General features: G+C 39.4%; 1 protein-coding gene across 3 annotated transcripts in view; it reads right to left on the reverse strand.

The window, feature by feature from the left end:
• Fign (fidgetin, microtubule severing factor) overlaps positions 1–25,017 on the reverse strand; it is a 122,256-nt gene that overhangs the window by 83,483 nt on the left and 13,756 nt on the right. Inside the window, exon 1 of one of the 3 annotated variants that reach the window (XM_060390281.1) lies at positions 16,350–17,067. The exons of the other annotated variants lie outside the window; for them this stretch is intronic. The gene's annotated coding sequence lies outside the window, so the exon portion shown is untranslated. Of the gene's footprint in view, positions 1–16,349; positions 17,068–25,017 lie in introns of those variants that run through there. 3 annotated transcript variants of the gene reach the window in all.

Here is a 25,017-nt window from a genome sequence, read left to right on the forward strand (position 1 = left end):
GGACAAAGTCTGCCTTTTGAATGCTGCTGCTCTCTTCCAAGCTGCAGAACAGTCAGTAGCTTATTTAACTCCTGGAGGCTCATTTTCAAGTTTTATAAAAGGGAACTGATCTGGTCATTATCCCACTGTATGGGAATTCTGTTAGGGCCTGATGCTATAACCGATCTATGCGTCTGCCCTGATGGGTTCTCTAAGGGCCCTTCCCGATCATGCTCTGTAAAGTGTTGAAAGACAATGGGATTTAAAGAGGGTTGTTAGCTGCAGAAAGGAGAACGGAAGCTTAGAAGGCGTGTACACATTACCTCTTCTTCCCCCCCAACACTCTGCCCCTGCCCATAGAGTGGCCCAGCATCACTCTATGTGAAGGACAGAGATATCCTTTTACCTAACAAAATGGGTTTGATGTCAGGGCCACACTCTCCAAACTCAGTGACAGGAGTCCCATCCTGTGCCTAGACCCTCATTCCCTGTTGACTAACTGCTGACTTGAAGTTGAATACACACAATTCATGAGAGATGGTAAAATCCGTTGATACTGCAGTCTAGACAATCATGCAACCAGAACTTCTGTGGCCTGGACTGAAAAGCTAACTAAACCTTGACAACTGCAAATTCTCCCATCTGTTGGATCCCGCTGTCTATCTTTTTGTCACTTACAAACTTTTGGAAGACGTGTTTTCACATGGAGACTGGCAGTGCTTTGAAAACAGTTTTCTTGTTTTATCCAAGAAGAAGCAAAATGCAGAGAATGGAAATTTGACTTGTTCCAAGTCTCTGTGGTAGTCGGATGTTGAGAAAGCCATAGTTTCCTAGGCACCCTGGGGAAAGCAGAGCCAACCCTTGCCTCCAGGAAGAAATGTACCTAAACTTGCCACTGAGAACCCTGTGGGAATAAATGAGCAAAAACACATCTACACAGAACCTGGCAATAGCTGTACAAGAAAGTTTTCTAAATGAAAACAGTCTGTGTATACAAACCTTAGGAAGCACAGATCAAGAAATGTTAGCAGTGTAGGTATTGAGAAATGGCTTGGTCAGATATTTTTGGCTTCATGGAATTGAGATGTATTTTTAAAAGCCATGGAAATAGAAATGCCATTTCATGGTGGTTTTCCTAAGAAAGTGGCAAGCCAACAGTTCATGTCTGGAACCACACAGTACCCAACTCTTCTGTAAACCTATAATCATAAACTCAGAACTTGACAAGCCAAATAAAATACCATAATTTTTGATGGCTGCCTTTCAAATTTGGGGCATTGAGTACTGGAGTAATTAAAGGTTCACAAAAAGGTACTTTCTTATTTTACATGTGTTTTACATTTAGAATGTGCTTTCTAACGTGATAAAAATAATGAAACTAAAATTCACTTCACTTTCTGGTGATACATCATTTCCAAGAACAGAGGTTTAAGCAAATCCCATTCAGGAAGAAACTTAAGATTCAATTATAGTTTTCTATTAGTTTAAGAAAGAATGTTAATGGAATCTTCATGGATTGCTGGATAGAATAGCTATTTCCAAACTTATACATCTATTTCTTTGTTAGTAAATCAGATAACTTAGTATACCGAGGAAGACTGATACTCAAGAGTATATGAAAAACTTTTATAAAGTGAATGAACTATTTGTATACCATTATCAACATAAAATTGGTTTATTTACGCTGCATTTTCAAGGCTGTAGGGTGAGATTCTCTGTAAATAAGAATATGTTTTTATGTTTTGTGGTGTGTGTGTGTGTGTGTGTGTGTGTGTGTGTGTGTGTGGTTGGGTTTATGTGGTGTGTGTATGATGTGTGTGTGTGAATGTGGCCGTGCATGTGTGTGTATGTGTGTCCGCAATGAGTCTAGGAGCTTTAATAACATGTTTGTCACAGTCACTCTCCACCTTATTTATTTTGAGATAGGGCCTCTCAAAGAACTTGGCTTTGACAAGTTGATTGGACTGGCTGGCCAGTGAACCCCATGGATACACCTGTCTGCACTTCCCAGGTGCTGGAATTACAAGTGAGGCCAGTGTGCCTTTATTTTGTTTTGTTTTGTTTGTGAGAATGATGGGATCTGAGCTCAGATTCTCATGCTTCCAACTAAGCCTGCTTCCCAGGCCCCAAATGTGCTATCTTTACACGTTATCCTCTGTCTGTGTGAGACATGGAGAGGGAGAGAAGACATACAACATGGACTATGACCATCACACCACCACAGTTCTGGGTGTCTGCCCTTCCAACCCAAATTTTAATGGTTTGAAACAGGCTGTTCAATATGAGAACGCCTCCGTTTCTACTTTTATTTTCATTAGAAACAAACAACTACCTGATGGGTGCTGACAAGAATTTCAAGTGCAAAATTCGATGACTATGTTGTGCTCTTTTTAACAGAATAAATTGAAATTATTTCACCATGCTGATACCAGGAAAGCAGAATCCCCTGCCTGACTCCCCCCGCAAAAAAAAAAAAAAAAAAAAAATTAGTCTGAAACATGTATTGACTGTGTCTCTGCATAGTTTCACTTGAAGAACTGAAGGGGACCTGGGGCCAGCCTCTGCCATACAGTGTAACAGGGTAATGAGGCAGGCAGAGCTAGTGGCAAAAGTCTAGAAGCGCTACTTGGAGATCATAGCAGTCTGGATGAGAAAAGATGGCTCCAGAATTCAGAGACTGGGTCGGGTATACTGCAGGAGGGCCAGCACACACATCTAGAGAGAAACACTGACAAGGAAAAGGTCTCTCAAAGTTTCCAGCGAGGAAGACAACTTGATGAGAAAAGTGGAAGAGCAAGGTGTGTGGAGTCACGTGTGAGGAACAGTTTTTACTAGAGCATCCTCCTCCACTGTGTCTTGTGTGAGCATCGGGAAGTCACGTGTCTAAAAATCACTGAAAGCATCACCCCTCATGGCACTGTCTTCTTGTGAAAAAAAAAAAAGTCTCAGAAAAGCCACATCAATTCATATAAAGACTTAATGGTACCTCATAGCCCCCAAATGGTTAGCAATCATACATAGATCACAACTAATCCATGTCGGGGGGTACTTATTCTCTGCACATCCTTTCCCTCTGTACTTTACTTGGAGTCATCCCTCCTGCTCTTATACATGATAAACACTAGGGAAACAGATATTATCACGTGTAGTTGTATGCATTTACTTATTCTTTTTTTTTTTTTTAATGCAGTTTATTCAGGAACCTTGAACAATCATCTGACCCTGGGTAAAGCCAGCCCACTTTAAATAGCCTCTGGGTAGCCAACCTCAGCATGCCACCTGTGATGCATCCAAAACAAAAAGGGGGAACTGTAGAGAGCTGCGTAATGCCACGCCTGAAAGATGGAGCTGGTTTCTGCCTTCCACCTTCCCGATGGTGAGTGCTCTCTGTCACAACTCCACATTTGGCTAAGGCTGAGGATCTGGCTTGCTTCCATGTATGTGGCATTTACTTATTCTTACATTTCTTCTTGCTACTAATTAATTGAAAGATTTGTGGGGAAGCTTTCTAAAATCTCCATGTTGGCTGAGGATGTAGCTCAGTGTTAGATATCATGAGCTGTATAGGTAAGGCCCTAGATTCTGTCTCCACTGGGGAGTGGGGGAGAAAGGAGAGAAAAAGATTACACCTCAAGGTCAATACCTCAGGAAACGAAGCCTGCTTCAACATGCCAATAGATAGCCTGAAGCAGGCCTCCTCACTTGCCATTTCTTCTCTAAAACATGAGTTGCTGCATCAATGTCTGCTTACATCTGGGATTTGGGAGAAGCAAGGACAGTCACCAGTATCAGGGTATGGGGATTCACAAATTGCAGTATCCATGCAAAGGTAAGAGGCTATGTCCATCACCTGTGACATACTGGGATACCCTAAAGTCACTGTATGAGGAAGCACTCACTCAAGACATGATCTAGACAAAGGAGAGCTCCCGTACACAGCAAACCTATCTAGAGTGAACGTCTGAGCCAATCGGAAGCTAAGAATATGAGGAGACTAAGAAACCAGGGGAGCCTAAAACAACAGTGGTGTGGAAGCAATCCCCCTAGTTGGGAGAAGCTTGATCTTACAGAGATCCTAGCCGTAGACAGCAATAGGTAACCTCCCAAGGGCCTATGACACTAAGAAAGTGAGGTGACCAGATCAGTGAGATCTTCTTTGATTGGCACTTCTTGGTTTCCTCACACAAGCTAAAGACTTCCCACCATTTCCCCATCTTCATTTGCAGTGTTGCCATTTTCAAAGACTGCCATCAATTCTAACCAAACCTGGTCTCTCTTTCCTCTACGGCTTCTTTAATGTGTCACTTGGAGATGAGTCCGATGCACTTCAGCATCTGTTCTGAGCAGCAGGCTGCAGGAATAAGTACTGTCTATAATCAGAGACCTGAGTCGCACACATTTTGTAACTTCACTTCCAACCCTTCAACAGCCACATCAGTTATAGGGAAGTAATTTTTACCACAATATCTACAGGTTAAATTCATCATCTCCCTGCAAGAATTTTTAGCACTGAAACCAAATAAATCTGATCAAGCGAGGCCTTCCACCATCCATTCTCAGTAATGCCCCATATGGTACAGAATCAACAGAGGCAGATCTACCAAGGCCTTAGGGGAGCTGAAGGCTCAAGGATAAATGTTAACTGTGTACCACTATCCTTAAAACAAGGCCCCCGTGTAGGTGTGAGACTTGGGCCTCCTCTAGTCCAGGATACGTCCCGGGTGACATACAAACACAGACAGATTGCACCTCACTGGGCAGACAAGCTCCTCAGTGTCACCTTCACATATAAAAGGACAAAGTCTGCAAAAGAGGTGGGTTTCAAGAGCACTGCATAACCATTATCAGGGTCACATTTCATATCAGCGCCACTTCTGGCTCTGGGAGTCGGTCTCCTGCCTCATCCGCACACACGCCACGGTGCTGCTCCTGTTGCTGTCAGGTCTCAAGGAAAGCTCCTGGCCTGCAGCTCCAAACCAAAGGCTACTCTGAAAGGGAGGGAAAGCGAGGCGGGAGAACAAAGCAGGTCCTCCTCACATACTTGTCAGAAACAAAGCAATTCTGAACATCTTATGATTAAAAAGAGGAGTCGTTTAAATAATGAACTCTAATTTGGGCTACTTAGCAATTCACTGTTTAGCAATTTGCTATTTTCATTACATTTTAAATCAATCCATCTAACAGAATCTCTCCCAACCCCACATAGTATTGTTTCACTGCTGTAAACCTATATTTCAAGGCAAGACAATAACTTTCTATAATAAAGTGGTAATAAAAAAGAGTACCAATTATCCCAGTATTTTCTCAAAATAGGTAGACTTTCTTTCATGCCTTAATTTTATGTTTTCCTTTGCCCCATACTAAAAGCTTGGCGTAATTATCCCCGAACAGGTTGAGCACAAGGTCTCTGCAAAATCTGCTCAGGGTGATTATTTTGCTGGGATTTTCTCCCCCCGCCCCGTATTTGCAGAATTTAGCTGAGACTGTTAGAAGCGGTTTATCAAAATAAATGCTTGATTGGCTTTAGCAGTTTTTCGTAATTGAAAAAATAAAGGAAAAAAAAGAGTTTTCTAATAAATGAAGGGAGAGAGAGGTTAAATACTTTAATTACTAACTTGCAAAGAGATTTCCATTTGAATATGGAAACAAAGTAAAGGGGTCCCCAATTTTTATGGGGCTGGAATCATTCTAGAGGATTTAATGATACTGCTGGGCAGTTGAAACTGTGGGACTGAATAATGTGATTTCTAGGCAGACTTCCTTAAAATTTAATAGTGCTGGGGAATACTTAAAGTGGGTTAGTTTTAAAGGGAAGTTTAGATATGCAAATTTGCAGGGGAGGAATTAAGAAAACTGATTTTTTAAAAACAGATTTTCATTTTTTTTCTTAAAATACTAGTATGGAGTAAGCAGGGAGGTGAGGTGCAGATGGACAAGGACCTGGCAAGAAGGATGTCCACGGTGAAGGCCAGCTCAGTACACTAGCCCTTTGAGGCACACGTCAGACTTCTGATGTTTGAACTCTTCTTCTCAAAGTATATGCTCCTAAGTGAAGCCTGAAACAGCAAAAGTCTTTTTTAAGCACAAATAACCCTCCTTGCTACTGGACCTCACTCATACATGGGCATTGTGCTATGGAAAGCCATGTTAACTTGATTTCATGGATGCAGCTATGCAGGCTATGTAATGTACTTCCAAAATGGAGATTTCATAAACAAAAGAATCTCCGTCCTTCTAAATATCAGTTAATTCCACCTAATCAGATCTATTATCATCACTAACCCTGACACGTGGATTACCAGCATTACGAAACGGCCATGACTAATTAGCCCTCTTTCCTAATACCACCAGCTCAGAAAAGCCTGTACACACTGCTGAGTTAGAGTCTTCTCTGAATTGCTGTTTTGTTTGCAAAGGGGGGGGGGGAGGAATCTGTCTTCTTTTCCAGCTGGCAGAGTTTTACTAAATTAGATTAACTTTTAATTTAAATTAAAAAATTTAAAAGCTTTATACAAAGAGACAGTAATTGCCCATTTGAAACATCCAAAAAAAAAAAAAAGGTGATTGAAGGGTTCAGTAATATGCTTACATGAATAATAAATAATACTTAGCATTTAGATGGAGCTACCCTCATCAAAACACTTCTTTTTCAGCATGAACTAATTCATACATTATCCTTGCAAGAAAAGTAAAATAAAAAATACAATATGCCTCTCACTAAAAGTTGGGTAAACTGAGGCATGATGCCATAATTCCATAAGGATATATCAATTTCAGAACATATCTGTCAGTCATTCACATATATGTCCTTTGTGGGTTCTGCATCTGAAATTAATTATTGCAACAGACACGGTGGGGCCCATAAGGCTGTTGTGTGGACTAGTTCTAACTCATTCTAAGACAATGACTATAATGATTTGGAAACAATGTAAAGCACTTATAATATGTTAATCTAAAAATTGGTATTATTATCCATACACACATACATTAAACAAACAGAGGTTATGACAAATGTTCGACGCATAATCATTCACCAATGGAAAGAATTAATCAGCTAACTAGTATCAATCTAACAGAATAGTTCATATATTCTGTAAGGAAATGGAACCACAACCCTAACCATTAGTTCAACTAGAATTCAATATTCCAAAGACCTTAAAGAGGTATAAACGGTGAATAATACCCAAGGCAGCATTTCATTGTTGAGGTACATAGAAAAGTGCACAGATTTCAACATTTTTTTTTTTAATATCAAAGGGGAAAAAATCTTGGGCTGGGCTTTTGGCGAGGCTCACTGGGTAAAGGTGCTTGCTACACCCTCTGAAAACCTGCATCTAAACCTGTTGCGTATGCATGTGTGTCTGTGTCTATGTGTATACACAAAGACAAAATTCATTCATTCGTTTATTCCTTAAAAAAGAACTCCGATTGAGAAGGATTTTTTTTTTTTGTTTTGTTTTGTTGTTTGTTTGTTTTACCTTTAACATCCATTAATGGAGGAAAAAAAACATGACTCGGTGGAGGGGCATTTTTGACAGCTCTGCTCATTTCTGAGTGGGTACATTTCTTTATCCTACTCACAACAGGAATCACTTAAGATTAAGGACATGTTAACATATGATTTGGTCACCTACAGATATTAGAGAAATGGAGGAAACGGAGCTTGCAATTCAAAGGCATGCAGCCCACCCCTTGGGAACTACCACCCAGGAGTCTGTAAACCAACATAGTGATCAAAGACTCCTGTTACACACCTGGATTCTACCAGGAAAAATTAAGTGATGAAATCAATTTCTAAGTTCCTAAACTTGCCCAAATAGAGCTCCTTTGAAAGATGTAGGTCTTCCCCACTTTTAGAGCTCAGGGGGAAGTTCTATGCAAGTCATCCGCTATAAAGCAAAAATGCTAGGACTTGACAAAGCTCAGCTTGTCCTCCTTCATTGCCACAAAATGGCAGAGGTCACTTCTTAAATATGAGTAACAGTAGACAGACACACAGAGCAATAGATGACAGATAATGTGTGTACAAAATATAAACATCTATAGATATGCACACGTAAATACAAAATGACAATGTCGACACTTATAAAAACTTGTAGAAAAGGGCATTTCTATAAAGTCTTCCAGGAATTGATTGATTTCTGCTGTTTGTTCATTTTATTTATTCATTTTTTGGCCAACTTTACAGATTAAAAAAAAAACAACAAGATAGCATTCCTTAACTTTCAGTTGCCTCAAAAATGTTTACTATGATGATTTCTATTTATTTATTTATTTATTTATTTATTTATTTATTTTGTTGTTTCTCCACATTCTCATTTTTTTTTTCTGTTAAAGTGGTTTCAAAATGGGCCACAGTGAATGTTTGGATTTGTTTTGATTCTGTTGTTTCCTCCATAAGTGGCTTAGGATTAAAACTGTGCCAAGCACTAAGCAAAATCTGACATCTTAGGATCTATTTTAATCACATTCATAAGCATGTGTGTTTTTAAGTTGCTAGAGCTTTCCACATGTTTTCATTTCTCCTCATCTGGAGAATTTACATGGCAGCAAGAAAGCTTTACTTAATCATCCTCAGCATAATCTCAGCATTCCCAGCAGCCGTAGGCGTGTGAATTATATTCTCAGCCTCCTCTGGAGCTCTGGGAAGCTCTATTAGTATTGCACATTACACACAAGTTACTTTAAATGCTCTTCTAAGGCCTGTTAAACGCTACACAAACTTTATACTTTTAAGCGCCGATGTTTAACTGATCTGCCAGTAAACTCAAGCTCTCGGCTCATCTAGTTTTCCATGTTGGTGACTTTCATCCACTAGTATTTGTAAATGGATCTTTTTAAAAGAACTTTATTTTGAAACAAGGTTGTGAAGTCTGTGACTTATTCATTTAATTGAAACTATGACAATATTAATAACCCCAAACAGCTTGCTCAAGTGTTGTTTATTAAGTCTGACTTTTCTACTTACAGTGAATTTTTAGCAAAATATAATTTAAAAAATCCCTAAATCCAATGATTCAAATTGTGCCTAAATATCTGTGTTCAAAACTATGTAGTTACTTTTTTGGTATTAGGCAAGTCTAAAGTACACTGTTTAGAGTACAAAATTCACATTACTTCCTGCGGCATATCATCCTACAAATTGCATGTGGATGCATGCTCTTCTGCTTTGATATCATTGTGTCAGATAACACCTTGACACCCAAACATTAGTGTCGGAAACACAATGTAGAAATCACTGATTGTGCATCACAGAGGTGACTTTCTTTTATCTGAAAGTCTGACACAATTTTCTTTTTTCTTGTGTCTAAGGTTTTATTAAGTTTTTTTTAAGTTTACTTTAAAACGAACAAAAATTTATTGCAAATATGCCCCAAGATTTAAACCAAGTTATGAATCTTGCCCATTCCTGAAAGCCACAGCAGTGACATAATCTTCTGTAACCGGAAGTGGAAAATATTACATTTCTTTGTTGTCATGATTACTTAGCATCAGTAAAAGTACATATCTATAACACATTTTTATCTAATTTATTGAAGAATTAAATTTCAATCGATCATGTTTCATTTGGGGATGCTCGTAATATAACAAGAAGCAGGATCCTTCCATACAGTATTTGTCTCATCCTCAGTCTCCCCCTTTCTGTCTCTCTATGTTGTTCTCTTGGTCTCTCTCCTCCCCTACTCTCTCTTTCTGCCTATGAGTAGGTTGAACCTGGTTATTTCAGAATATATATATATATATATATATATATATAGAGAGAGAGAGAGAGAGAGAGAGAGAGAGAGAGAGAGCGAAAGTCCACAAAGTAAGAAATTTGGAAACCAAGAGTGATTGGAAAAGTAAAAGTTGTAAAAGTATCCATCTCAAACTACTTGACCTCATTGACCTCACTGGAGAAGTGCAATGCTCTGTAAGCAGCAGAGACTCCTCCAAGGCCTCATCTCTAAGAGTGTTGCCATTTCATTTTACCTCCATTTTCAAGCAACTTATCGGTGTTCTATTTCCAGAAGCAGCTCTGTTAACGAGATAAAGGAGCCAAGCACCATGTAAAGAAGTGAGCAGTGACATGCTTTTCCTATAAAAGTTATAATGGAATAAACAATATTTTAATAGTTAACGAATTTTCATACTTATCACAAATATATTTAATCTCGAAATAACCAAAAGAGTAATAAATATTTTAGCTATGATACTTTGGTTATTTGTTTTAAGGAAATCAATTTTTCAGAGTAAGCTTCCAACCGCTAAACCCAGTCTTTACACGACAAGAGTTCACACTCCTCACTTTAAACAAAACAGCATTCTGTGGACAGAGGATTCATCTGCAGAGAATTCTCAAACGTAAATTCAAATTGGTGTCATAGTATGCTTGGACCTTGGCCACCTCACATGCTGATATTTTAACAAAATGCTTAGAAAATTAGAGAGAGAAAAAAACATACTTGGTCTGCTAACACCTGTGTGGTCCAAAAGTCCTGTATTCCTATTAACAATACACTGTTATCAGAGAGAGCTGACCCTAACCAATGTCTTAATTAATGGGCTCTAAATAATAATTAGGACTACTCCAATTAAGTTTTAATTTTGGAAAAATTAACTTCAAACCCAGTCATTCAATAAAGTGTTGTCGTCCTCCAGTGTGTTCCTAGGCACAGAATATAGCAATTTACTATTGACAAGCAGTAACGGAAGAGGTCATTTCACAAGTATAGCATGGACAAAGGTGAACCGGGCAACTGATGAAATCTGTGGCCAAGGCGAAATAGCAATCTCTGAGCCAAATGGTAATAAAGTTACTAAAATGAAGCAATGTAGTTTCTAAACTGAACTGTCATAAAGGAGGATGTGGCATGTCAGTAGTAATTAAAATATTATTTCTCTGTTTTAAAAAGTTCTTCATAGTTTTAATAGTCTTATTGATTTCTTTTATTGAAACAGCTAAAGCGGAGGTTAGAAGGAGGCTGCTGAGTGGACAGTAGGCAGTAGAGAGATTGGACGGAGGTGCTGCAAGAGATAAAGCCAGGGAAGTGTATTAGCATATTAGAGTGGATGGGAAATTGCACAAGCAAAATGCTGTTCTGCCCTGTAGTACAGAAAGCCAGAGAAGGAGGCACGTGCCTGTAACCTCAGCACTTGGGAGGTGGAGGCAGAATGACCCCGAGTCCAAGGGCATCTTCGAGGACAAGGAAGAATTCAGGACCAGCCTGGAGACCCTGTGTCAGAAAGAAAGAAGGGTGAAAGAGAGAGTGAGGGAAAGAGGGAGAGATAAAGGGAGGGAGAGAGGAAGGGAAGGATGGAAGGAGGGACTCAGAAGTCCATATACTATTCAACTTAGAAAGCAAGGACTGCACATATGACTGTGCTATTGTCCCCATGTACATAGAAACTTTCTTTAAAGGAAGAGGATAAAGTGAAGATCTCAAAATACATCCCTCCCCTGGAAAAGTCTAAGGTACTGTGAATCTAGCAATAAATTGTCCCCATAAAACTGCTAGCACATGAGATCTTATAGAATCTAAAGCTTAGCTGAAGACACAGGTCCTTGAAAAGGCCACATCTCCATTTCCATCAACCCGCAGAGGGTGTGCAATAAGAAGAGGTGCAACCCAAATGCACATCCACACATCCCTCAAGCAAACAGTCCCTTTTCTAAGAGACTGCCCTCCTTATCGAATTTTTATGTAATCTGCTTTATAACTAGTTACTTTTTTCATGAAATGCCTTACACTTAATCAGATCTACACTCACATTATGAAGCGAGTGCCTACGCTGAATGAAAAAGTACAAAAGACTTCTTTTAATGAGAGTATAAGAGATTCACCAGGGAACTAGAGTTCATACTAGAGAATAGTGCAAACCTGACTCAAGAAAACAAAAACTTTGCAGTTGTCTACAATATTTGTATTTTCTGCTGCATTGCGAAGTGTGACCCAACTCTACAAACTATTGCATGTATCACCCACTGAGCTTGTAGACCAAAGTCATAATCTACTATGTGACCAAGGGCACATCTTCCCACTAGTTCCAAGTCCTCAGATTGCATTACCAGACAAGTACCTGCCTACCGGCTTCTGCCTACCCTCTCCAAAACAAAACAAGCAAATGGAATGTATTTCCTCAATTAAAGTTTGATATTTCTCTCATATCTAGTAGAAAAAGAAGAGAAAAGAGAAGAGAAGAGAAAGAAAAGGAAAAAAAGAAAAGAAAAGAAAGGAAAAGAAAAGAAAAGGAAAGGAAAGGAAAGGAAAGAAAAGAAAAGAAAAGAAAAGAAAAGAAAAGAAAAGAAAAGAAAAGAAAAGAAAAGAAAAGGAACATGGAGGAGAACAGTGTTTTAAAATGGTCAGGTCAATAAATTCTTTTTTGTTCACATTTTTCAAAGCCTAGGAGAAAAATAAAATACTAGTCAGGTCCGTGTTTATTTTCTCATTGCTTTAGTAATGCTATCACACACTGTATGTGATGGCCCAGAAGAAAAATAATAATGTAAATATTCACTAAGTAAGAATGTTTCTGTATATCAGGCAAGTAAAAGGCCTTCCCCCTTAAGTTTTGGACCATCTAAACAAACATTAAAGCTACTGGGCTAAAATAGCAGTCCACTGGTGTTCCAACAGCAATCAACACTGGTTTGCAAAAAAGAATAGCCTCCTATGTCAATCAACAACTTTATTTGGGGGAGGGGGCGGGGTTTGCTGAGCAAGATGCTCATTCCGATACTTCTCCAAAAGACAGATTTCTTGCCAGAGGCCTACTGTACTTAGAAATGCAACATCAAATCTAGCGAGGATACAATGTATCCTTGTAAAATTGGAAGATTCGGTGGCTAGCTGGCTTTTCAGAACTTGCTCTATTTTTCCCTTTGTTTGGGCAAGGCTAAATGACCTTCCTCCAGGAGACACAAATCTGAACAGAGCTAAGGATCATGGGCAATTAATGTGCAACTAACAGGAGAGTGTTCTCCAGTTGTAATTTCCCACGTGCCAAACGCAGTTCAAAAAGGTGTTTGGCACAGCAAGGAGAGGCAAACTGCAGGCACACCTGGAGAACAGGCTGGAGTTTGCCTCTTTGCAAGACTCTGGGCTGTGCCACTGCAGTCGGCTAAAGGGAAGGTTGTTATTCAGCACCATAAAGTAATAAAAAGAAATTAAATAGTTAGATAAAGAAATAAAAACAAACAAAAACATACCAATTAAAAAAAAAAGACACCATAAGGATTTAGAGGTCTTCCTTGTCATTTTGACAGGAGGTACACCAAAATGCAGCCTGAGATTTTATCTTGCATAGTTCCCACCCTTACGCAAGGTAGATAAAGACTCCTAGCGTTGGCTTAAAAAAAAATCTCAATTACAAGATTATACAGTCTGTGTTCACCTGTATACTCTGGCTTCTCAAATACCCACCCATTTCAAATCTTTTCACTTCATATATATAACTCTTTCCTGATTCACTGAAACTAAAATCTACACACATGAACTTGCCTACACAACATAGGGGAAAGACCATTCTTTTTATTTTTATTTTATTTTTATTTTTTTTTATTTTTTACCATGTCGCCGCAATAAAATCAGATCATAGATATTGCCTGGACCAGAAAGCATTGCTGCTGCTCCACGAAAGTCCAGTTACTGTAACAAATGTACGTTTTACCAGCTTTGGATTCCTAATTGTGTCTAATACAATTTCATGTTGCATCCAAGTACAAAATCAATACCGTTTGTCCAGCATGCAGGACAAATGGAATCTATAAATGGTCCTTATTGAGTAATTAAACACCTATTATTGTCATGGGTAGTGAAACAATGAATATGATAAGATAAATTTTTGAGGAAAATACTGCGGTGATTAATACCTCCCTGCGCGTTAAATAAAAATGAGTGCCTTTTGTGCAGTACTGCCGGCAGAAGAGCAGGGACGCGAGTAGTTACCACAATAACAGGCTAACCTTCAACTGAACTCCTTCCCTCAAGAAATTAAATGCTGTAGCAGGACTTTAAATCCCCCCACTTAGAGCTCATTTGTGGGCTGTGTAACCTGCAGTTCCTTAAGAGAACTCATTATCTGAAGGAGGAGAATCCCTTTATAATTTCTTTATGAATTTACATACTGTTTCTATAAAAGAAAATCCCAACTGTCCGAAAAGGATAAGAATATTAACAGTGTAAGCAAGGCAAAGAGACCTGTACCAATCAGATTCCATTTCTGCTTCCAGAGATTCAAAGGCAGGACTCAATCTGTCATATAAAACTGGACATCAGATTAAGAATAAGGTTAGAGAAAATGCTTGTTTAGAAAAAAGATATTAATCTGCTAGGCTGTGACTAGTGTCCTTGGTTGTTTTGTTGATAATCAGGCCCTCTTTGCCGTGTCTCTGTCTCTCTCCCTCAGTCTGTCTCTCTCTCTCTCCTCCCTCGGAACTCCCATGACATGACCCCCCACGCCCTGTCCACACATAAAAAACACAAACCTCCAACTCATCAGCACCACATGGGACCGTCAGAGCCTTATCTCGTTTTTAAAACTTGAGAACGATGCCACAGAAACAACTACAAAGTGCAAAAGCTGAATTCTCCAGACATGACACTTGTAAAGGGTAACCCTATTTCACATGTGAGATGAGACTAAAAAGAAAGAAAAAAAAAGGCTGCTGAAGCAATAACTGCACGCTGAATTACCATTAAATTGTAAGATTTACAATCCAGAGCACGGTAAGTGCATACCGAATGAAATTTGTCCTAGAAGAGTATGAAGGGAATCTCTGCGGCATAAGAAGTGCACAGGTGATAGATATTTCTTTTAATCTTCATTTTAATTAAAAACAAACAAACAAAAACCTTCAAAACACACACAGAAAAAAGGACACAGTGCAGAAGCACAGCAAACCCTGGGGTAAACTTAGAAGCTCACCTAATTTTAAATGCAACTTCTTGCTCTCCACTCTCATTCTCTATCGAATGAGAATCATGTCTTTCAAATGCAAAATGTAAGACACATGGCCAAACACGTATTAAATAAAGCATTCGGTCCTGCCCAAGTCCAAGCCTTCATACATGATCTATTGAACTTTGTGATTGTCAGGTGAGAAAATGCTGAATTCGAAAGCTTGGCTATAGGTTCCAAGTTCCTGCTTCTTTTACAAAAAAGTAATTTGAATATCCATAATTCAATATCAGCACTATCCTCTAAGAAGAGCAAATAAATTACTAATGTTGCAGACAATGACAGTCTTGTAATCAAATAAAACTATTATCACTATGCTTCTATAATTATCACATACAACTTTCAGGAAAGAATTGACTGTTTTGGAGGCAAACTGCTTAAAACATTCCATTGCATTCTCCAGCAGCCACTACAAGCAAATCCTAACAGTCCTTGACGCTTGTTAAACACTGGTAAAATGCTGCCTATTTCCACCTCCTGAAAGACGAACATGCAATAAAGCTAACTGGTCAGAGAGATTCATGCACATTGACAAATGCTTTCAGGAGGAGAACAAACTGATAGGCAGTGCCTGAAAACTGTTGTGGTTTCTTTGTTTTTGTTTTGGTTTTAAAGATGGATTGGTTTTCTTTCAGTAAATAACTGTCTTGGTTAAACAGTGCTACAGACATTTCTGTCCTTGAATGAGGGAAATATAAAACTATTGCCCTGATTTTGCAGATCTGGGCTCTGCTCCCCTCTCCTCCCCCTCAGAGGATCTGAATTTTATTTTAAAGGATTAACAAGCAACACACATGGTCAGCAATGATAGCCTTGTTCTTTTCAACCTTAGCGAGTCATGTTTGGTAAGGGAGAAGTAGCAGAATTATGTGTACAAGTGGCTATGTCGTCAGAGCTTCAAGAGGTTCTGTGCAGGGATGTCTGAGTAAACAGCAGCATAAAGGACTATATATTTAACAGACACAGATCTCTGTCTTTAACACACATGTACCCAGCCTGCCTCCCATTGCTAAAAGCAGAAAACAAATACACATTATCTGCAAACAGAAAGGATTTTCAATCCCGATTCATACCAATTTTAACTTCTATTCTAGTCAAAACGATGTAGCATTTTCTCAGGATCCATGCCCAAGGTCTCTGAAAGATTATCCTAAGCGTCCGTTGGTAAGAGCTCTATGCTACAGTGAGCCACAGAATCCCCAGCTCCTCATGAAGACCAGTGGACCACCTGACACTTTTTCATCAGGGTGATAAAATTAAAGGATGGCTTTGATTTGCCTGAAGGATTCTTTCCCTTACTTAATTGTTTAAAGTACACAGCATTAACACAGAGGGGTGGGGGAGGAAAATGAAGAAGGCGACTGTAGGGCCTGAGCTAATTGCAAGCTGATTAGATTGTGCCATGCAAGAGCTCTCCCTCCATTACATACCATCACAGGCTCTGGTCTTTTCCACCCTGCTGCAGCAGCAAACAAGCTGATTCGCTAACAAAGTGGTCAGCTCAGGCACTCGCACAGCGGCTCACGGGGTCCACAGACGGCTCCTCTCCATGCAGAGACCTTCCAGCTCCATTTTCCAATCTGATTACACGGCTCCTTGTTCCAGCAGGTTTAAACCTTCATGGCAGTTTACCAACATTTTCATCACTTTTTTTTTTCTTTTGCAAAGCAAAGAGAACTGATAAGCTCTCAGGTACCCAAGATTTCCTAGTCAATGGCTGGCCAGCAGCCAGCACTCCCTCACTACATAACCGTTCTGGGCCACATTGCATAAAGCAGACAGGATTTCCAACACTGCACAGAAGAACTCTGAGGATCTTGCTGTGTGTACAAATGAACAGCATGTTTCTGTTCTTACGGACATCCACTATTGTGTCTAATCTCATCGGGGAGATACAGAGACCTAGTAAGTGCCCTGCCTGCTCTCACACTGCCACCCAGAGAGGCAAGACAAGCAAAGCGAGGGTGCGGGTGCCCACAAGCATACCATTAGCCTACCAAACATGATCAGGATCCCTGCCCATTCAACACTAATGAAGGTTTCAGAAGTCCGATTATCTAGACCTCTTCCTTCTGTTGCCATGGAAAGGATCCCAGTGACTTTCCCTTAAAATCTAAGACGCACACAGATGAGCACAAAGCCACTCCCTAGCACCAACAAGCTTTGGAAGTGTCCTACATTTCTAAAAAGACACCTCCAAAGATGTAGAAGTGAAATGATGTTTCCTGTCCACGGCCACCTGTGAGAATTGTTCTTTCGCCCTTTACTGCCCAGAAACTGATCCATACAGATAGCCCAGGTTACGTGTTCAAGTTCAAAGGATCAGATAGTGATTTCAGTGAATAGGTGATATTCACCTGATAGGACAGGCTTCCTATCCCATACTTTTGAAATTCACTCTCCCTCACAGCTCATGGGTCTAAGATGAAAAATAAAGCAGCCTAGGAAAATGTGAAATTTTCCAATGCAATAATATATATATGTTCGTTCACTGGGTACTGTTTCTCAGACACACAGAAATACACAAACAAAAATAATCACAGCACCTCTTTCATCCGTGACTAATAACTTCCTAATGAAGACAGAGAAAAGGGAAATGGCTCTTAATGTCTGTGAGTACTCTGGATTCATTTTTTCATACTGTCGATAAAAGGGTTTGTGGGAGGGAGGAAAGAAAAATAAGGACAGGGGTCTGCAGTTATGGGGGGGAAAAAAAGACAAGTTGGCTCATCCAGTGCCTCAGTATGCCAACTCTTGAGGGGGGAATTTGAACTCAGACACTGTGTGGGAAGATGGAGGATTTTAAACGTGCCACACAGAAGGGTCATTCCTCCTTGCTGCTGAGGAGGACACCTATCCCCAGGGGATAGGAAACTGGCTGAGTGACTGTCACACAAGTCAAGCAGTGCTGTGTTGCTGACTCAGGAGTGGGCTTTGACAGGCATGCTGCTTCAGTCCAGCCAGAGTTCCAAGCGAGAGCAGGTTTCAGAACAGCAGCATTCACAGGCCACACAGAAGTTGAGGGTGGGGAGGGAGGGTAGGAGAGAGGCACGGATGAGTAGGTGAACCATCAACTCCATTTCCAGATGCCCAGGATCCCTCCTGGGACTTCATATAGCTCAACACGTAAAAGTTGGGTTTGTGGCCGTACACATTTAGAGCAGCCGCAGCACTTCTGAGGGGACTTTCAAAGAAGATAACGTGCAGTTTTTAAACTGACAGGCCGTGTTGAATACACATCTGTATCCACAATACTGCAGAACCTATAAACTCAATGTAAGTGTGCGCACGCACTCATACATGTATTTGCATGTGGGTGGTAGTCTGCATAAATGACTGTCAACTTAAAATGCCATTCTCTAATTTATATGCAAATTCTACCTCTGGTAAAATAAAAACATATTTTAAGCAGCTTATAGTGCCAACACATTATTCCCATGAATGATTCCTAGTAAACTATTTATGCCAACTGTAGGGATTTTTTTTTTTAATGATTTATTGGATGGTGAACGAAACCACTTAAACTACAGTTGTCTGTATGAATCAGTAATTTTCATGTTTCTAATTAAAATGTAAACAGTGTAATGAAGACATCAAGTTTTTAGGCAAATGTCTCTCCCAGTGCCACTTGGGGTATGGTAATTACTGGAGCAGATCTATGGATGTTCCCGAATCCTCTACAAGTCCAGATTAAAAGCATTACTGCTAAACCTGGCCTCCTCCTCCAGGGAATTGTGTACTCTAACACTAACAGATACACACGGGCACAACCTTTAAAAGGTGTTCATTAAAGGAGAGAGAGAAAGAAAAAGAAAAGTAATTTATATTTAAAATGTGCATTGTAAAACACTTACAAGCAGTAAAAACACTGGCCCTATACCTATTCAGATTTGATTTCTTACCATCTATTTGGGAAGGGTTGGGAGGAGACAATCAAAAAATAAAAACAGAAAAAAAGTGAAGCTAAATAATGTCAACCTTAAATTTATAGACACAGGAGAACTTTACTCCATAGAGATTATGTGAAACAAATTCCGGCCTCACTGACTTTCAAGACACACTTTGTTTTAATAAAATGAGTTTAAAATTTATCAATTAAGAAAAATTAAGAAATAAATGTATATGCTTCATGGAGAAAGCATGTCATTTTTGACAATACTAAGGAATGTAAATGTGCTTTGAAACATAACTGTAATCTCTTTTCATTTTTATTCAACATCTATTGTTTCATGAAATTGGTCAAAATTCATTATACAGCAAATGACCTCCTATATGTGATTTTAAAAATCATCCCTTCAACTATCACAAGTGTTCATTAAGCTCCCCTGAAGTCCATTTTTCCTTGTTATCCATTAGCTTTGCATAAGCACAACCCAGCACTTGAACCAAGGTGTTTATCTTGGATGTGATTCTGTATCACCATTCCCAGCAAATAGCCCTGACAACTAACACAGTCACACCCAGAACTGACTGACTACAGCTGAAATCTGCACTGATAGGAAAAGCCTAACCTGTGTGATAAAAGGTATCCAACGTCCTTCACCCACACAACCCCACTCCAGGCCTCAGTGTCTATAAGGTAACCCAAATGGCTAAGATCCACACTATTTTTACAGGCGTTTTAGACAAGCCTGTACTGAGGCTGTTGTGGGATTGTAAGTGGATGAATAATGTGATGTGTACAGGGATGGGAGAAGCGTAGAGTTTTACACTGTTGTGTCTTCTTACCAAGTAATGCAAACAAACAGATATATCTCTACTCTCCTGAGGCCAGGGAGAGTGTTTCATCCAAGTGTTCCCCACTTTTCCACATGAAAACATACACCACGCCACCACCCCACCACCCCCCAAGCCTGGACTTAGAGTCAGTACTAAATGGAAGTGGAGGGACAAGGAAAGAAAAAGATTTGAAAAGGGCATGTTTTGGTAGTGCTTAAATTTTTTTAAAAACACCTCTGGGGGTTCTAAGAAGGATGAGAAAAAGCTGAATAAACAAGGCAAAGTGTTTTGTCGGCTTCAGGACGATATCATAGTTGTGCTCAGTATCAGAAGTGTTGCAAGAACAGGCATTATTTCTATTCGCTTTGTGCCAGAAAGGTAAACACTGGACTGCATTGTGGATTAAAACAATAAGAAATCCCGTTCCTCGCAGGCTCTCAAGGCCCTGTTAATCGGGTGTAATTTTTAATGAACAGTAGCTGCTTGGTGCTCATTCAAGACATTTCATTAGAAGGTTATTCATTTAAAAATCAACGTTTCAACCATATCAAGCTGTAACCTTTCTTGAAATGTAAATGAATGGTTTAAATGAGAAGATTAATAAAGAGGGGATGCTCCAAGCCCAAGCATGGCATGCTATGTATTTTTAAATTTGTCTATGCCAGATGCTGTCAGTCAGAACAAAAAACTGTCCAAGCAGACAATCTGTGCGTCTGAATGTTGATCATGCTGGAAAGTACAGGGGGGGAGGGGGGGAGAGTGTGTCAAGGATTCATGGTCCTTCATCTTTGCAGTAGAGCAAACACGTCTCTCAGTATAGCGACAGACAGCTGCTTCCACTTTCTAATGTGCCCTAACTTAGATCACTGAAAGGATTGTCAGCACTCAGAGAAACACACAAAGATAACACAGCCAGCTGCCATGGAGGGGAAAAACAGCACAGCTCAGAAGAAATGGGATTTGTTCCATTTGCATGATGCTGCCTCCCCTGGGCCCCTTTCTTTCAAATCCAAAGCACAAAAGACAACACTTAACATATTTGCTTAAAGATGACAACCTCATGTTGATTTCATTTGGATGTAACAGTGTCAGGATTACAGATATAAGAATATATTATATCTGTAACAGAGACTGACAAATGTACCCATCAGGGGAACTGTCTGATTCATCTGCTTATACAGCCATTTTACCATCCCAAGGGTGCCATCTAAGTAGTAACTTTAGAAGACTGAAGGTCTAATTTTATTACACCACATTTCAACCTACTAAACAATATTATTTCTAAAATAGATCATTTTTATTGGAAGTCTCCCTGATGAAAAATCCAGTAGACACTAGAGAATTTATGAACTGTGTGGGTCCTCTGAACTCAATATAGTGCCCATTTCAAACAACTTTTCTTGCTGTATGGCAAAATCCCAGCATCAAATAAGTGAAAGTAGGGTAGAGAAGGGATGCATGCCTCAAGTGTGTGAGTATATTGAGCTAATTAACATATGTATATAACACAGAGACTGGTTGGCTATAGACAATATGGCTAACTACAAAATTAACTATAAAACTCTGGCCTCTTACCTAGTATAACTGAGTCCATCCTTTGAAATCACTTACTTCTATTTTAAAGAGCAACCACACTTCAACAGCAATTATATGCATAATCATTTCCTGTCGACCTCTTTTTGACGCATGCTCAATCTGATTTCTAAGATATTTTGGGGACAGAGACTGAGACAAGAAAAGGATTTAAACTTACACTGGCTAACCAGTAGTTGTGGACACACAGTCAGCCAAGAAAATGGTGGTTCTGACCTGAAGCATTCATACTTCCCTGAGTGTATTCTGTGCAACTTGATGTTTAATTAAACTATACGTTTAATTCTTAAACAAGTAGATTTTGTTGATGTGACTGCATTGATTAGTTTATATCTGCGAGACTCTATTTTCTGGACTGAAATTAGAGGGCTGAGAATAGAAACAATAATGTTCTTCACATGTGTGCTATACACACACACACACACACACACACACACACACTGAGTCATAAATATCTGTTAACACCCAGGCTCAAGGAACATGCAACTGATTCCGCATAATGAAATGCTGTCTCCCTCTCTCCCTACTTTGTGCAAGGGAATTGCTCTAGTGTTTGCTATTTACTGGTAACTATCACTCACTCATTTGGTCTTGTTTTATAAAAATAGAGTTAACTGCTATCTGTGAAATCTCTGCACAGCGAATGCTCACCAATCATTATTTTCAACTCACTCCGTTTCTAGTAAGAAGAAAAGCTCTGAGTTAGTGATGCAAAAAAAAAAAAAAAAAAAAAAAAAAAAAACCTAGCAGCCTATGCAATAACTCAGCCAGTGCGTGCCAGGGGATGCTCCAAAAACAAAATGCAGACTCTCTTACATTGTGTCATATTTCAAGGTTAAATACAACTAATTCCTTGGCTCTCCCACCTCCATAGTGAGAAATGCTGTTTGAAAATTTATCTTATTTCTATGTGTAAAAATTCTCTAGAATTTAACATTTTTATTTTTCAAGTAATCACAATTCCGAGAGGTAACTTACAAACATTCATGTTTGTCATAACCAACAATGAAATCACTTTTTTGGGGGGCCTCTAAGTAGCCCAGTTTCCCAATAGAAAATGGGAGCCATTTGTGGACAAGTTCACATATACAGAAAATTAAGCTGTAAATATCTGGTCTGGGTTATTATTGGGATCTGGAAACATCTGAGGCTGCAGGACAATCTGAGCCCTGTGACCACGATGTACAGGTAATTGCTTAAATGATTTACACCTTACTCTTTCTATTAAAACTGTCTCTAAAGAGAAACATTTGTAGGCTTGGTTCTGCAATAAAAACTGCTATCTGATTTCACTTGGACAAAATCTTGTGAAAGATGTTGCATTTCTTCAAGGACATATGCATGGCGAATCTAAGCCCTCGGCAAAGACTGACGCCAAAAGAAAAGTTAATGACTACAAAATATGAGCTATGGTATGGCCATGAGTGGTATGTGAGTGAATGTGGCCATCTGCTCAGAGCCAGAAAGCATTAGGGGAAGAAATTGTACACCGAATTGTTCTTGTTGCTTGTTAGCTCCTACTCTCAATAAAATTATAAATTAAAAAGCATCCTTGATCCGAGCACTCAGGGAGAGAGAGGGAGGAGGATCTCTGTGAGTTTGAAGCTATCCTGGTCTACAAAGTGAGTCCAGGACATTCAGGGCTACACAGAGAAACATAGTCTTGTTAAAAAAAAACACAAAAAACAAAAACAAAAAACATCCTCACATCCTCAGGGCTGGGGATGTAGCCTTTCCCTAACATACATATTTAACCTATCTTAAATGGTTTCTTAATGTCCATTCTCAGTTTCAGTTTTGACTTCTCATAAATCTTGCTTACTGAGACTTCAAATGGATCTCATTCCAAACCTAACTCCCAAAGGACAGAGAGGTATCACTCAGGGAAAAGACAAGAGCCACTTAGACAAGAATGAGGGGAGATTTAAACTGGTTCACTCACACGATATCTGCATGAAGTTACCAACTGGCTGCTGACTCAGAGTGAAAAAAGTGATCAGTATTGTCATGGGTTACAAGTTTCTCTGTTGAACACATGCAGGCATGTACATGCGTGCACACACTCACACACACTCTCTCTCACACACACACAGTTATATTCACATTAAAAACTAGGCTGTATTTCAGATTTAACAGCAAATGAGATTTCACATTCAACATTTCCATGTCTAAACCTCACTATAATTTCAGTTACTCATAGGCACCCATGTATATGCAATACAAAAAAAAAAAAAAGATAACATAACATTTTAAAACACAAGTTAATATAGCTCCTGAACCACTAGAAGACAGGAGTTACTAGTTGGATTCACAGCTAAAATTAAATCAAACCATTGGCCGGTGAGCTGGACATGGCCCATTTTTGTGGTCATTAATTTATATCACCACCCTCTAAGCAGCATCTTTCCATCTCCCCCTATTAAAAGTGTAGAGGAAAAAAAGACTCTCATCTTAGGTGCAAAAAACTCTGTATGGATACTTCATTCAAAACCCCTCAGCTCCCTGCTTATAAATCAAGCAGAAGCTTGAGCCAGACCTTTTAAGCCTTTGCTTGATTTCGTTTGAATATTGGCAAGCTACCATCATAAGGCTTTACAATCCAATCTTTAATTTCTGGTAGATATGAATTTCTATTTTTTCAAGTTTTAACTTGCTTAGAATTCATTCAGTAGTTACAGAAAACCAGCAGAGCTGATTTAAAGACACAACACATGGATCTCCACTGTGTCAGACCAACTCTAGAAACAGTATTGCTACTTTGATCATTTTGTTTCATGGTCTTTTCAGCTCCCCCAATCAAGGACTGTCCTTTAGTGTAAAAGCTGTTTGCTGAAGGTTCAGTATTTGCAATGCAATTAAGGAAAGAACATTTGTCCTCTGTCACTCAGTGGCACTTCTTTATAATAATCCAGGTGCAGCAGCCACAACCACAGACATTTCTTCCACCTAGAGTACAGGAGACCCCTCCAGATTTTAACATGAAGTGTGAGGCTAGCATCTGGAACTCTTCGTCTCCGAAAAGCCCAAGTTAGAAGAGACCCAGCAAATTCTCAGAAAAAGGTACAGGCTTCTTTTAAAGATGCACATTTCAAATAATGACAATAAAGTGGGTCTTGTTATTTTTTTTAATGGACTCTTTCCTGAAGCAAGGTGAACAACTACTTCTCTCTAGTACATCTTTAGTTTTAAAAGCACAAATGTTAAATTGAAACCTTTAAAATATTGTTGACTGATCCATTACAATTTCAGGAGTTAGATTGAAATTCCCTTGGAAAATTTTATGATTTCATTTGCTCTGAGACTAGAAGGCAGATTTAGAATGAAGCTGGCCCCAAACACACATGCTCCAATGCTGAAGCAACTGAGCCACTGGAAGGCAGAGGTCAATGGGTGGACTTGCAGCTAAATTCTTTACAGCCCAGTGTTTAGTGCAAAATAAATTAATACTGTCAGACATTAAACAGAACAAAACAGCGCCAATGAAAATGTTAACCAAAGACATTTACAAACTACAGATTCGCTGCAAGTTAAGTCAGCATACCAAGAACAGGTCAGCAAGTTAATGTGTCACGCCTTAGCGCCCCAAGTGCTGTCATGTCCCCCAAAAGTATGCTGAGGACAGGGCACACACTTATACTCTCTACGTTAACTAGAGGAAAGACAAAATGTCTAGGGTATTGATTTCCTCTGCTCAACCAAAGGCTGAATAACCAACTCCTAATCAGCTCTCAGCTGGCAAAAAGCTGACAGGAAGTCCCTAATTCTAATACTTTATGGTTTTACTTC

Source organism: Meriones unguiculatus, chromosome 8, assembly GCF_030254825.1.
Source record: "Meriones unguiculatus strain TT.TT164.6M chromosome 8, Bangor_MerUng_6.1, whole genome shotgun sequence".
NCBI classification, from domain to species: domain Eukaryota; kingdom Metazoa; phylum Chordata; class Mammalia; order Rodentia; family Muridae; genus Meriones; species Meriones unguiculatus.